Here is a 15,999-nt window from a genome sequence, read left to right on the forward strand (position 1 = left end):
TATATTGATTTTTCTTAGACCTATGTAGCCGCATTTGCGTGGAACTAAAGTAGTGACTACATACAGCAGAAAATATTATTTTGGGAAATATGACGTGTAATTGGTTCCAATCAAATCAATCAATAATTGGTAAGACAGAGATGGTTTGGGAATTTCAATGTCAAAGATATGATTTATAAATTACTCAGATAAAATAGCCTAGCCGGTCAGTTACCCATAGTGAGAAGAATGAATTGATCACTGCATCTGTGTAATGGAGGGAAGACTCACTTCGACCGCCCGCTGCGGGAACTTAGATCGCCTCGACTGCAGATGGTTCGACTGCCCCGACCGCGGGAGAATAAAAGAGGAAGAAGTTTGGACTTTATTGCCTTCCAACACAGTGAGGAACGTGGGGAATCCGCTGTGGTGGAAGTATATGTCAACTTTTATGTAGTTGTGTGCCTTGTTGCTTTTTTTTTAGTATGGCTGTAAGGTCATTTGAATTTCACCGTACCTTAATTGGTATACGTGACAATAAACTGACCTTGACCTGGTATTTAATATTTCTGCTTTATTTTTCTGTTTGTATTCTTATGAGATTAAGTTTATTGGCCAGAAGATAAGGACAGTATTGTCTTTTTGAGAGTTGCTGTTGCTTGTGACAAATTTGTATATTCAGGAGAGGAAGAAGCTACTATCTGAATAGTCCTGTCCACATGAAAACCTCAAATAAAAGTGAATGACTGGAAATTTTTTTAAATTTTCTTTTTTTTAAAGTTTAAAAAAAAATCTTTTTTTTAAATGGCTCATGTGCTGTGTTTGAGTTGATGTTTGTATTAAACTTGCACTCTAATTCATTTGATCACACTGTTCACAAGACGTGGATGCCATGGCCAAAGCAAAGATAGGAGTGCGGAAATACCATACACAGTATCAAATGTGCGGAAACGAAAGCCGGTTACGGAAATGGGGCCGAAGATTACCCATGAATCTGCCCATGACCCGACTACATATTTTTCGTCGAGTGCACTATCTTGCTTGCAATAGGATCTTTGGTCTCAATATACTCATCCCATGTAAAGTTTCAGTATATTTACAGAATTCTAGTTATCAGTCTTTATCCTTGTCTTGGATAGTCTTTGTCCTCAGTGTTTTGTTCTGAGCTAATCTTGTTGGCTTATTCAAAGTGATCTGCTAGATTTACTTCAAAGTTAAATGTCATTGCATTCAGTGCTCCAAATGCATTTGATACTGTGTATGGTATTTTCAATGACTCATTTTTAAACCCAATGTTTAAACCCATTGGTCAGAAGATAAGGACAGTATTATCATTATCCATAATTCTGTTAATTCATAATTCTGCAATTATTTTTTTCATGGTATTTATTTTAGTTGTTTATTTCAGATATTCTCTTTTACGTATCGTTAGCTTTTAGATAATGTGTGAATGGTGCACTGACTGGTTGGCATTTTTAATTTTGTTGTACATGTTTACATGTTATAATGACAATAAAGAACCTATTTAAAAAAAAATTAAAAAAAATTCTATGTAAGGCTCCACCAGATGGAAGCCCTGTGGTAAGGTAATGGTGATTATCATTATCTAATTTCCATGCAATCACAGCCTGGATGGTACACTTAGGGCATTGATAGACAATGCTATTTCTCTCATTTCTTGTGGTTTTGTATTTAATCCTCGCTTTGATTGTTGGTAAAATCTCAGATGTTCCTGTAATTCGTCCTGGATCCCTAGTCAACTGGTCCATTGAGGCACACTGGAGGTATGCGTGGAATTAAGGTTCGGAGTGGTGAGGATTTGGAACTCGCTGCAACAACAATGGAAGCGGAATCGCTCACTTCATTTAAAACGTTTCTGGATGATGTGCTGTAACCTCTAGGCTAAGGACAAGAGTTGGGAAGTGGGATTAGCCTGATTAGCTATTTTTGTCCGGCACAGACATAATGAGGAAAATGGCTTCCTTCTGCTTTGTAAATTTCTATGATTCATAATCAGACATGATTTGGAATAATTACATCACCATTGCACTGAAGGAGGTCACACAATCATCTGAACCTCTTGCCTGGTTTTATTGTAACAATCATATATATTATTTTTTTGGCTCTTTTCCACTAGGGCTGCAGACCCCCCATTGAAGAATCCATCCAATTCCTTTCTAAAAAAAATGGGATTGAATCAGCTTCTGCCTTTATATAGTGCATTCCATATTATATTTATTTACTGAAAAAAAACCCTTGGTTCCCTTCCTTTGGATCTTTTACCATTCACCCTGAGTGTGAGATTGTCATCATTTTCATTTTGCAGAAATTTGCAATATTTCGATCAAATCTTCTCTGCCCTGAGGAAAAAAATTATAAATCTTTCCATTCGTTAGATTTAATTGAAACTCATAATTCACAGAATAATTCAAGGAAATCTTATTTTTCATCCCCTTTAAGGTATCTAAAATGGAATGCCCAAAAGTAGGAATAATGCTCACTCATAGTTGAAACTCACTTGTTGTTTAAACAATGTTTTACAGCGACTCAACGTAACCTTATTGCTTGTGTACATGATTCCTCTATTTAAACCGTTCTCTGCAGATATAGGTCTATTCTGGCAGTATGTTATCTTTTGTTGCCTTTCTTCATTATTCCTCCTAAAAAACATCATATTGCACTTTTGTGTATAAATTTCACCTGCCACATCCACCCATCCCACGAGTCTCTGTTTCTTTGAAGCCTATCACACTCTCCTTCATGACTATACTGCTATTGTCATATGAAAAAAAAGAATTGTGCCCTGGATGCCAAGTCATTGATGAATATCAAGAAAAGCAATTTGCCATCAAAATAAGAACGTCTAATGGCATGCTTTGCAATGTCAGGCAAGGAGCAAAATAATGGAACAATCCAAAAGCTACTTTCCAAGATATGCTGTTCCACTATTAACTTGTTAAAAGGACATATCTTTTGGTTTAATTATTAAAATGCTTTGACTGTTGTGAGCTTGCTGTTTATGTGTTGTTGATATACATCAAACTAATTATTGAGCCCTTCAATCTACTTGATTGAGAAGATATGCAGATGCTTGATCTATGCACTCACCAGACTGGCACAGTGGCATTTCCTTTAGTGTTGATATATGCACAGATCCAGGGATCTAAGTTTGATCCTGATCTTCGGTGCTTCTTTTTGGAATTTGTACATTCCCTCCATGATCAGTTTACTCATATCTCCCAAATATATGCTGGTAGTTTATTTACTCTAAATTGCCCAAAGTGTAGGTAAAAGAATCAAAAAAGAAAGTTGTGGGCATGTGAGAGACGATAAGTTGCTGGGCTAAAGGGGAATGAAGGAGTGGAAGGTGATTGTTCTGCTGGAAGTCAGCATGGATGCAGTGGGGCTGTGCGGCCTCCATTTATGTTATAATAAATGTTGGTTTCAATAAACGCTCGGCTTTAATTGGTGATATCTTATTATCTCCAAGTTACAACATGACATATGATCGTAATTAAATCATAGATAACAAGCTTTAACTTATGGCAGAGGTCATTTGTCATCCTGCAAGAACAAACTATGTCTAAATAACACTGATAACATGCAACACAGAATAATTACAAATGGCAGTTAAGTCCAGTCATGGCACAGACACAGGGATAGAAAATTATATTTGTTTGAAGGATAAAATGAAAAATTGTGCCAGAACCCGATGATTTTGCTTTTTTCAGCTGGAGAGCAGTTCAAAAGACTTCTGCAAGGATAAACATCCATCTCATTTCCTGCAGTCATTTTTGCACTGAGTTTTCACTGTCAAAGCCCAGGAGAAAGGGTGAGGCATTTTCCATACATGGAGAGAAGAGAAAATGAGGAGCCAAATCTTTCTCGCTAAATCTTATAGTTTCACAGATTCAGGAACATGCGTGATCAGCTCACCAGAGATATTTTGGTCACCGGCATGCTAGATCAGAAGCTACGAGCGGAGCTGCTGTGAAGACAGGATCTCACCCTGACTGAGGCTATGCATGCATGCCGAATAGCTGAGGTGGTCGCCCCGCTACATGGGCAGAGGGGATCTGACAATCGGGCTATTAATCTGACTGGTGTTGCTATGCCCCGTCGCAAGCAAGACAACGTTCGCCCTGCACCGCGGCTGACTTATGCCGCTCGGGTCCCGCTTGTCAAGAAGTGCCCCAACTGCAATTATGTCCACTCTATGCAGTCGCAGTGCCCAGCATTTGGTAAAGCTTGTAATTTCTGTAAGAAGATGAACCATTTCTCAGCTGGCTGTCGCTCCCGTGGGAACGTTCCTCCAGCTCCCAGACAAGTTTTAAACAACCTTCAACAAGTTGATAACGAATTTGGTTCCCAGTCTTCTGTCGACACTGCCCTCGACTCTGAGCCCAGTATTTCCATGGGAGATGCAAGTGTTTATTCTCTCCTTCATAATCAATCTCGCCTTCCCGATCCTTCTGTGCTTGTCACTGTCAACAACAAATCCTTCACTGCTATGCTGGACACGGGGGCGAAGGTGAATGTTATGTCAACATCCCTGTTCAGGAAGATAAGGAATAATGAGCTGTTAACTGCTGATCGCTCCATATTGCGTGCTTATGGGGGAGAGGAGCTAAAACCTGTGGGGAGGGCCACCTTCCACTGTGTGCTGAAGAAATCTTCGCGTGACCTGTCGTTTTTCATTCTTGACTGTGACTGTGTGACTCTGTTGAGCAATCAGGCGTGTCAGGATCTCGGGCTGGTGTCCTTTTACCGTACTGTCCACGAAGTGTAGGTGATGCTGAATCCACTCTCCGAGTACCCTGACCTATTCGATGATGAACTGGGTAAGCTGCCCCTTGTATACAAGATCGCAACTGACCCGTCGGTTGTACCAGTGGTCCGTGCTCCACACAGGGTGTCATTTGCCATGAAGGGCAAGGTCGAAGCAATGCTTAAGAACATGGTTGACATGGGAGTGCTTGAAGCTGTCAGCGAACCCACCGAGTCGGTCTTCACCATGGTCGCCACTATGAAGAAGGGTAAGAGCGAGATACGGGTGTGCATCAACCCCAAAGACTTAAATCTGGCAATAAGACGTCCTCATTACCCCATGAGGACTGTAGAAGATGTTGCTGCCCAGGTCGGTCAGGCCACGGTGTTCTCTGTCCTTGATGCCAGGTGCTCATTCTGGCAAATACCTCTAGACAAACACTCCTCAGACTTAACCACGTTTGGCACCCCCTTCGGAAGATTCAAATTTTTGCGGATGCCATTCGGCATCAACTCTGCTAGCGAAGTGTTTCAACGCTCCATGGAGCAATTGTTTGCCGGCCTGCCGTATGCCATTATCGTGGATGACATCCTGGTTTATGGGAAAGATGCTGCTGAACACGACCACAACCTCCGACGGATTCTAGACTGCGCTCGCCAGATCAACTTAAAACTTAACCCGTCAAAGTGCAAGTTCCGTGTAGCTGAAGTACCCTATGTTGGCCGCATCTTCACAGCCCACGGGCTGAAACCTGATCCGCAGAAGACCAACGCTATCTCCGAGCTGCCTGCCCCGACTGACGTGACCAGCCTGCAGCGTTTCCTGGGCATGGTCAACTATTTGGGAAAGTTCATCCCCGACCTCAGCGAGTTGAGCGCACCCCTGAGGCAACTGACGAAAAAAGACACTGCCTGGTCCTGGTTTCCCCAACACCAGCAGGCTTTCGACCTTCTCAAAACAAAGCTGATTAGCACACCGACTCTCAAGTTTTTCGATCTGCAACGTCCAATTGTAGTTACGTGTGATGCTTCCCGCTTCGGACTCGGTGCTGCCTGCCTGCAACTCCATGATGACGGCTCGCTGCAGCCCATTTCTTATGCCTCGCGTACCATGACAGACACTGAGCAGCGATATGCACAAATCGAGAAGGAGCTTCTTGCGGTTGTATTCGCCTGCTCCAAGTTCAAAGACTTCCTTTTCTGGACCAGGTTCACCGTCGAGACGGATCATCAACCCTTGGTGACCATCCTCAATAAGCCCATCCACATCGCTCCAGCCAGACTCCAGCGCATGATATTACAGCTCCAGCGGTTCGACTTTCTGATCGTGTACAAGAGGGGCACCGAGATGCATGTGGCCGACGCGCTGTCCCGGGCCCCCCGTTCCTCCTGTGACAGGCACCCCTACGAGCAGGAGGATCTGCAGGTACTCAATGTCAACTTTGTTCCCTCTAAGCAGCTGCAGTGCCTGGTTGAGCACACCGCCAACGACCCCGACCTGCAACAGCTCGCAGCTGTCATCCAGCGGGGGTGGCCCAGCAGACGCACCTCACTGCCTGCGGGCGCCCACCCTTTCTTTCTGGTCCGCGACGAGCTTGTGCTCCGGGACGGCATCATCATCAAGGATCACAAGGTGACCTGCCTCCCTATACGACTTGTACTACAACGCTGCCCACATGGGGCATCCCGGAGTCGATGCCACCATCTCACATGCCCAAGAACAATACTATTGGCCCGGCATGGCCAAGTACATTAAAGCCCGAGTAGCCTCCTGTCCTGATTGCAACATTCTTGCCCCACATCAGCAGCGCCAGCCACTTCTGCAGCAGCCTGCGCCTGCCATGCCCTAGACCTCGCTGGCTGCTGACATATTTGAATGGCGAGGCAAGCACTACCTGGTGTTGGTTGATTCATACTCCAACTGGTTCGAAGTGGACCTTCTCCTTGCTATCACCTCTGAAATGGTTATCAGTAAGCTGCGCAGACACTTTGCTACCTTTGGGTCCCCGGTCCGCTTGCAGACCGACAACGGCCGTCAGTTCGCCAGTGCAGAATTCCAGGCTTTCGCTGTGAAGTGGAACTTCACTCACCATACCAGCAGCCCTGAATACCCGCAGAGCAACAGCTTGACCGAGCGAGCTGTCCGCAGTGCCAAGAATTTGCTCGAGCAGTCTCGTCTCTCCAATGGTGACTTCTACCTGGGTCTACTAAACCTTCGCAACATCTCACGGGACCCTACCATGCGATCCCCTGCCCAGCGTCTGATGTCCCGCGTGCTTCGCCCACCGATGCCGATCGCCCAACAATCCCTGGTGCCCAAGATCCTCCAGCCCGCCGCCGTTCAGCAACGGATTGCTCACAAGCATGAGGTACAGCGCCGCTCTCACGACAAGTCCTGCCGCCCGCTCTCACCACTACTGCCTGGCCAGGTCGTCGGCATGCAGACAGCCACCGGATTCTCCCGACTCACAACCGTTGTTGGTGTGGACGACTCCCCGAGATCTTACCTGGTGGACTTTGATGGAACTGTCTACCGCCGGAGCCGCCAGCACCTGTTGGCCGTTAACGAGCCTCTGCCTCCTCCTGCGGATCCCTACGCTCCTCCGTTGCGTTTCAAGCATGTCATTGCTAATTACCCCACAGCTCCCTGCATGCCCCGGTCAGTTCGCTTGCCGCGTTCTCCTCCTTCTGTGCTTCCTGGTTTCGGGCAGATGATCTCCTCCCCTGCTCGTTCTCCTTCTCCTCCTTCTCCTCCGTCTCCTCCTCCTGGATCACCTGTGCCGGTTGGGTCACCTCCCGCATTCCCGGTTGGGTCTCCGCCGACTTTCTCCTTCCCAGCTGCTACTGCTCCGCCTCCTCTTCTATCTGGTGGGGAGGGTGATGGTGCTATACACACACGCTCAGGTCGGGTTGTCAAACCTCCTGTCCGCTACGGTGATTTCGCTTAAATTTGCATGTGTTGTATAATCACATTGCCACTGTTATAACTTCAATTTTAGATTTCTAAGGGAAAGGATGTAGATGGTTTATGCATGCAACCTATAATGTAGCTACCTCAATACCACTAACCACGCCCAGTCATCTCAGTATAACTGTGATATCTTCCCCTTGCTCCTCCCTTGGTTCCAGTACGCCTGAAGACTTGATGCAGTCAGTACTGGGACGTGTTTGACATGTGCCTTTATTAAAGACTCAGTAAAGTTACAGTGTGTCAGACTTAACTCCTTTACCGATAGTAACTAGCCAAAGATTGCCTAACTATTTACTGATGGTGACTGTGAATTCTTCATTTCCATTATGAGCGTAAAGTATTTTGGCAACTTGTAAGTGATATTTGGAAGTTTAAAATACTCTGCACCTGAAATTAAGACCAATGTAAAACACATTCTAGGTTATAGCTGCCAAAACTAGCTGAAGCATAGTACCTGGTGGACCATCTCTCTGAAACAAATGTAAGAATCCTAAAGAATATGTTACATAGAAGAAAAAGATCTCTTAAATATAAAAGAGCATACAGTCTGATCTCATGTGAGTGAAAGGAAGTGCTTCTTTTCATGCTGAAAGATTTTGCTGTAGGACAAGAGGGATTTGAGAGAAGGTATTTTTAACACATATACCCGATGGATGTTGTTAGAGTTTTGTACTTAGGTTTCATACTTTCTTTTTTTTATTAATTGGTCCAGCACATTAAAAATAGTCAATTGGGATTGCAGTACTTTCAGCTGAGAGCACATGTTCTGTGTTGTTCTCACTGAGGGTGTCTCCATGGTCTGGAATGATGATTGATCCATAACAATAAAGAACAAAAGGCAGGCCTGGTGTTTATTATAAACTGTACCATGTGACATCAGAAAGAGTTTATTTGGGAAATTCAGTTTTGATACAGAGTTTTTGGAAAATTAAGATGAATTTTTAAATCATAAGCCAAGACATAAAGTAATGTGTTTGGCAATTGCACTATTAATTATGGGTCTTTAAAAAAAGCACAAGCTGTACTCTGCAGAGAAAGGGGAAATATTTCCAAACAATAAAATTAGCCAACCAGTGCTTTAGTAAGAGTAAGAGTTGATGATCATAAGCCAATGCACGAGATACGATAAAGCAACAGTATTTTCAAAGATATCTTGCTGTATCAATTTGTTTTGGCAGATGGTGAACAAATCAAACTTGCTCGTTATGCACGGCAGATTTAACATCAATATCAATCAATCAATCAATATCAGTTTAATTCGTCACTTGCACATACTGTGCGAGTGAAATGAATTTGCCAGCAGCGGTACAATGAAAAAGAACACACAAAAACACAATTTTTTAACACAAACATCCACCACAGCATTCATCTCTGTGGTGGAAGGCACAAAATTTGGCCAGTCCTCCTCCATTTTCCCCCATGGTCGGGACCTCACCCCTCCGCAGCCGCCACTGCGGGTGCCCAGAAGTCTTTCCAAAACATCCCTTCCTCCCTAATAATGTGCTGCATAATGTCATGTTTGACACACTCTGTAAGGCTGTAGGACATCTATTGCAGAATAAGCCTCTTTAAACATACTTCAAAGGTGAAGAAGAAGGCACAGCTTTCCTCCTCTCGCTGTAACCAGCCCTGACCTTGTGAATGCTGTCCACAACCCTACTGTCTACCACAGTCTACATTCAATACATCTACATTATAACTTTTATGATTCATGCACTTGGCTGAGTTAACATGCAGGTGTGAAAAATGGAAATAAGCCAAGTAAAAATACTTGATACTGTATGCACAAAAAAATGAAAAGAATGTTCAGCAGACCATAGGTCAGACTTTTTACTATTAACGCTCTATTTATTTAAGCAACCTGCAAGAGATTTAATATCAGAAGAATACATTCAAACAGATTATATAAGCCTAAAAAGAAGCATTCTTCAGTTGGATAAGTGCCATACCATTCAATTGTTTTGTTAGCAAACTAATAACATGTTCTTATTGAAAAACCAATGTATAAAGTGGTATGCAACTTCAACGACAACTAACTTATGTCTGAAAAATTTGATGCTGTTATATTTAATACGTGGCTTTCAAAGGTGATAAGCATTCCCAAGAGTTGTCTCACACGTGTGAAGTATGGATTCACAAGTACTGTACATCTTCACTTTAGCCAGTTTGGGCACCTTTGTGTGAAAAGTTCCCTGAATTAAAACTCAAAGTGAGGAGGAGCTGTATTGCAACATTGCAAGTGGATTCACTAGCTGTCTGGTTGCAGAGTTATTAGACAAAGCAACAGGCACAATTTATCCAGCAATATTTTTGTTCAGCCAACTGTTTTGTGCCTGTTATTTGCAGCTGGAACCAAAGGGTATAGTATGTTTTGAATTCCTATTGACGTTTGCAAATTTGACGAAGGGTGTGACCTCTGGTGATTAGTGGTGAGAGTTTAACCAGATCTCCTGTTGGCCCACTTCTGTGCATACTTTTAAACGTCTAGGGTATGGTGGGTGGGGAATGTAATAGTGCAGGAGGTGATGTGTAGGAAGGAACTGCAGATGCTGGTTTAAACCGAAGATAGACCCAAAAAGCTGGAGTAACTCAGCGGGACAGACAGCATCTCTGGATAGAAGGAATGGGTCACGTTCTTTAGCAGGTGATATTTAGTTTTGCCTATGATTGAACCTCATTACAGAAATCTTTGCGTTCAACTCATTAAGGATCAAGTACTGGCATAAAGTAGGCATGTGTCTCTGGGTGGATCTACTGGAAGTCTCCACATGTTGATAACTTTACTAATGTAATGGTGATTTGGCCATGACATCGATTTTTTGAATAAAATTTATGCTAACACGAGAATTTTTTTGAAATTAAATATGGTCACACTGCTGTAATAAACGTGACTTCCAGGGATTTGAGATATCAAAGCTTGTCACCTGAAAGAGGCACTCTTTCTGATGTGTATCTTGAAATTTGTTTTTAAATGAGGACAATATCTTTGCTTGAATTTCCGGTGGAGATTGTGGGAATGGTGATTGTATAATGAAATAAAAATTCTTAGTAATATGTTTTTTTTGGATAATAATCTTGATTTGGGTGCAAACAGTAGTTGGAACAACTGAATTGTAGTTTTCCTTTATATTATTTTTCAGTCATTCCTTTCCTATGCCATTATTTCCTGAAGTTGCTGACTCTTGCGGGATATAATTTCATAAAGGAAAAGAAGGAAATTACCTCCTACATCTTATCCACTGGACATTTATTTTCTTGACACCTAGACATGGAAACTCCAATTATAAAGAGGACGAAGGCAGGTCTGGTCCAATGAACCCCATAGCAGCTGGTGCTTCAGGGGAAATGGCTACAATGCAACTGAACTTAATGGCCCAGATTTTGTTTACACAAGTGTGTGTCCCTGGGGTTTTATCTGGAGCTGACCTGATCCATTCTGTTGTGTGCCAATGAGGGTAAAGGAGAAAACTGAGCATTTTTTGCAGCCTGTGTAAGGAAATCACTGGTTTGCCTGATGGTCCCAAATGGTTGCCAAAGAGAAAGAGGGGGAGAAGGATGGTGTGTTGCACAACAGAGGCCTAAAATAATGCTTCTGCTCTTGCATGGGTACATTGCAGCTTTCCAGATTCAATATCAGATTCTTCAACATTAAATAATTCACTCTTTCTCTCTCAGAAACTGGACATTTCTGCCCATCATAATTTTGCCTCAGTTTCTCTTATTCAGTTCATATTGCCTGGCTTGCTGGGTAGGTCCACAGCCTCACCACTCACGTCATATTTCACAGACAAAGATGCATATGGAGCTTGTAATTAATCAAAGTGGGCTCATCCTCTCAGAGATATTCCCATCCCTTCCACACCTTCTCTCATGCAATAAACTAAACTGAACTGTTGAGATCCACCTTATCTTGTTTTTCTCTATTGAAGCTTTCCGGATCTGAAACACTTAACTGTTTCTCTTTTCTCTGCTGCACTTGATCCTCAACTTCCTGACCAATAGACCCCAATCAATGAGGATAAGGGATAAATGATCCTCTACGATAATCCTCAACACTAGTGCTCTGCAAGGATGCATTCTCAGCCCCCTTCATTATTCCTTGTTCACCCACAACTATACAACCTTGTACAAATCTTATTCAATTTACAAATTTGCAGATGACACCACGGTTGTGGGCCAGATATCAAATAATGATGAGATGAAGTACAGGAAGGAGATTGAGAACCTCGTGTTCTGGTCTCAAGACTGCAACCTTTCTCTCAATGTCAGCAAACCAATGGAGATTGTGATTGACTTCAGACACACACCCCTGTTTGCATTGACGGTGCTGAAGTAGAGATAGTTGAAAACTTCAAATTCCTAGGAGTCAATATCACCAACTTCTCCTGGACCACCCACATTGAAGCAACGACCAATAAAGCACATCAACGCCTCTACTTCCTTAGAGGGCTTGGGAAGTTTGGCATGTCCCCAACAACTCTCACCAACTTCAACAGATGTGCCATAGAAAGCATTTTAACAGGATGCATTACAACTTGGTTTGGGAACAACTTCATCCAAGACTGCAAGAAATTGGAGCGAATTGTGGACGCAGCCCAGACCATAACACAAATCAACCTCCCTTCCATTGACTCAATTTTTACCTCACGCTGCCTCGGCATGGCCAGTAGCATAATCAAGGACGAGTCACACCCTGGCCACTCCCTATCCCCTATTGGGCAAAAGGTATAGATGAGTGAAAACGCACACCTCCAGATTCAGGGACAGTGTCTTCCCAGCTGTTATCAGGCAACTGAATTATCCTACCACAACTAGAGAGCAGTCCTGAACTACTATCAACCACATTGGTGACCCTCGGACTATCTTTGATCGGACTTTACTGGCTTTACCTTGAACTAAACGTTATTCCCTTATCATGTATCCATGCACTGTAAATGGTTTGATTGTTATCATGCATTTTCTTTCTGCTGACTGGTTGTCACACGACAAAAGCAACAAAAGCTTTTCACTATACCTTTGTAAACGTGACAATAAACTAAACTGAATTGAACTGAACTGATGTTCCCAGCATTTTCTGTTTCTACCTAAACTGTTCTACCTTTCTGAGCAATCACGTTAGCTTGGCCTCACCACTCCACTGCTTCCTGACAGGTTTATCGTGTGCCAGTGAAACCAATTGAATATTTTCCAAAGTTAAAGGCAATGCATATAAGAGGTTGTCAGGTGATACAAGGTTCAGACTTATCTTAACCCACTTCCATGCACCAATTTTAACCTGCGAAGAGCTGATAGATTCCCAAAAATTTGATAGGATATTGATCATAGATGCTTAGCCTTCTTCTAATTCATAGGATTTTGTAGTCAATTGCATGTTATGAAGTAATATTAATAAATTTGCCTAAAGCATAAATCACTAAGTGTGGCTTTACCTGATCTATGCTGCTCTCGTTGTCCTTCTCGTGTCCATTTTGTCCTTCTAAAGTGTTACATTTAAACCCCTTCATGTTGTATATATAGATCGCCATGGAAATCTTTAAGTTTTAAAGTTTTAAGCCAGTTTTAAGCCAATTCATTTCCACATAATGTTGAGAAATAACTACGTATACAGGGTATTTGATAGGATTTACACTCTGCAGAAAAGAAGACAATTGTAATTACTGTAGTGGATTCAGTCATCCAGGTCATCACTGCAAGAGTTCCTTGGGATAGTGACCTAAAACTGATTGTCTTCATCAGTTTCATCAATTACCTTTTTCTATCATAAGATCAGAAGTGGCAATGTTTGCTGATTATAGCACAATATTCAATTCCATTCATGACTCCTCAGCATACAGTCATAGAAACATAGAAAATAGGTGCAGGAGTAGGCCATTCGGCCCTTCGAGCCTGCACCTCCATTCAATATGATCATGGCTGATCATTCAACTCAGTATCCCGTACCTGCTTTCTCTCCATACCCCCTGATCCCTTTAGCCACAAGGGCCACATCTAACTCCCTCTTAAATATAGCCAATGAACTGGCCTCAACTACCTTCTGTGGCAGAGAATTCCAGAGATTCACCACTCTCTGTGTGAAAAATATTTTTCTCATCTCGGTCCTACAAGACTTCCCCGTTATCCTTAAACTGTGACTCCTTGTTCTGGACTTCCCCAACATCGGGAACAATCTTCCTGCATCTAGCCTGTCCAACCCCTTAAGAATTTTGTAAGTTTCTATAAGATCCCCCCTCAATCTTCTAAATTCTAGCGAGTACAAGCTGAGTCTATCCAGTCTTTCTTCATATTAAAGTCCTGACATCCCAGAAATCAGTCTGGTGAACCTTCTCTGTACTCCCTCTATGGCAAGAATGTCGTTCCTCAGATTAGGAGACCAAAACTGCACGCAATACTCCAGGTGTGGTCTCACCAAGACCCTGTACAACTGCAGTAGAACCTCCCTGCTCCTATACTCAAATCCTTTTGCTATGAATGCTAACATACCATTCGCTTTCTTCACTGCCTGCTGCACCTACATGCCTACTTTCAATGACTGGTGTACCATGACACCCAGGTCTCGTTGCATCTCCCCTTTTCCTAATCGGCCACCATTCAGATAATAGTCTACTTTCCTGTTTTTGCCACCAAAGTGGATAACCTCACATTTATCCACATTATACTGCATCTGCCATGCAATTGCCCACTCACCCAACCTATCCAAGTCACCTTGCAACCTCCTAGCATCCTCCTCACAGCTAACACTGCCCTCCAGCTTCGTGTCATCCGCAAACTTGGAGATGTTGCATTCAATTCCCTCGTCCAAATCATTAATATATATTGTAAATAGCAGCACCTAGCCTTGCGGTACCCCACTAGTCACTGCCTGCCATTCTGAAAAGGACCCATTTACTCCTACTCTTTGCTTCCTGTCTGCCAGCCAGTTCTCTATCCACATCAATACTGAACCCCCAATACCTTGTGCTTTAAGTTTGTATACTAATCTCTTATGTGGGACCTTGTCGAAAGCCTTCTGAAAGTCCAGATATAACACATTCACTGGTTCTCCCTTATCCACTCTACTAGTCACATCCTCGAAAAATTCTATAAGATTCGTCAGACATGATTTACCTTTCATAAATCCATGCTGACTTTGTCCAATGATTTCACCACTTTCCAAATGTGCTGCTATCCCATCTTTAATAACTGATTCTAGCAGTTTCCCCACTACCGACGTTAGACTAACTGGTCTGTAATTCCCTGTTTTCTCTCTTCCTCCCTTTTTAAAAAGTGGGGTTACATTAGCTACCCTCCAATCCTCAGGAACTACTCCAGAATCTAAAGAGTTTTGAAAAATTATCACTAATGCATCCACTATTTCTGGGGCTACTTTCTTAAGTACTCTGGGATGCAGCCTATCTGGCTCTGGGGGTTTATCGGCCTTTAATCCATTCAATTTACCTAACACCACTTCCCGACTAACCTGGATTTCACTCAGTTCCATCTCATTTGACCCCCGATCCCTTGCTATTTCCGGCAGATTATTTATGTATTCCTTAGTGACATCATGTCAACCATACCAAGACAACATTCAGGCATGGACTAATGTGAGTACAATTTGTGCAACTGAAGTTCCAGGAAATAATAATTTCCAAAAAGAGAGAATCTAACCACCTACCCATGAAATACAATGACATCATCACATTGTTTAATATGTGAGAAGAAGCTGCAGATGATGTTTTACATCGAAGATAGCACAAAATGCTGAATTATCTCAGTGGGACAGGCAGCATCTCTGAATAGAAGGCATGGATGATGTTTCGGGTTGAAACCCTTCTTCAGACTGAGAGTCAGGGGAGAGAGAGACACAGAGATAAGGAAGTGTAAGGTGTGAAAACAAAACATCAAAGGGGACAAAGCTCCAAGGAAAATGCAGAATGGATCATTGTTAGCTGGGAGAAGGTGACAACAAAGCATAAAATGTGATCAGGGGGACAGTCAGACTGTTGGAGAACTAGGAAGGGGAGGGATGGCGAGAGAGGGAAAACAAGGGTTACTTGAACTTAGAGAAGTCAATATTCATACCACTGGGGTGTATGCTGCCCAAGTGAAATATGAGGTGCTGTTCCTCCAATTTGCGCTGGGCTTCACTCTGACAGTGGAGGAGGCCCAGGACAGAATGGTTAATATGGGAATTGGAGGGGGAGTTAAAATGTTTAGCAACTGGGAGTTCAGGTAGGTTTAGGCGGACTGAGCGGAGGTGTTCAGTGAAATGATCACTGAGCTTGCGCTTGGCCTCGCCGATATAT

This window comes from Amblyraja radiata, chromosome 5 (genome assembly GCF_010909765.2).
Source record: "Amblyraja radiata isolate CabotCenter1 chromosome 5, sAmbRad1.1.pri, whole genome shotgun sequence".
In the NCBI taxonomy this organism is placed as follows: domain Eukaryota; kingdom Metazoa; phylum Chordata; class Chondrichthyes; order Rajiformes; family Rajidae; genus Amblyraja; species Amblyraja radiata.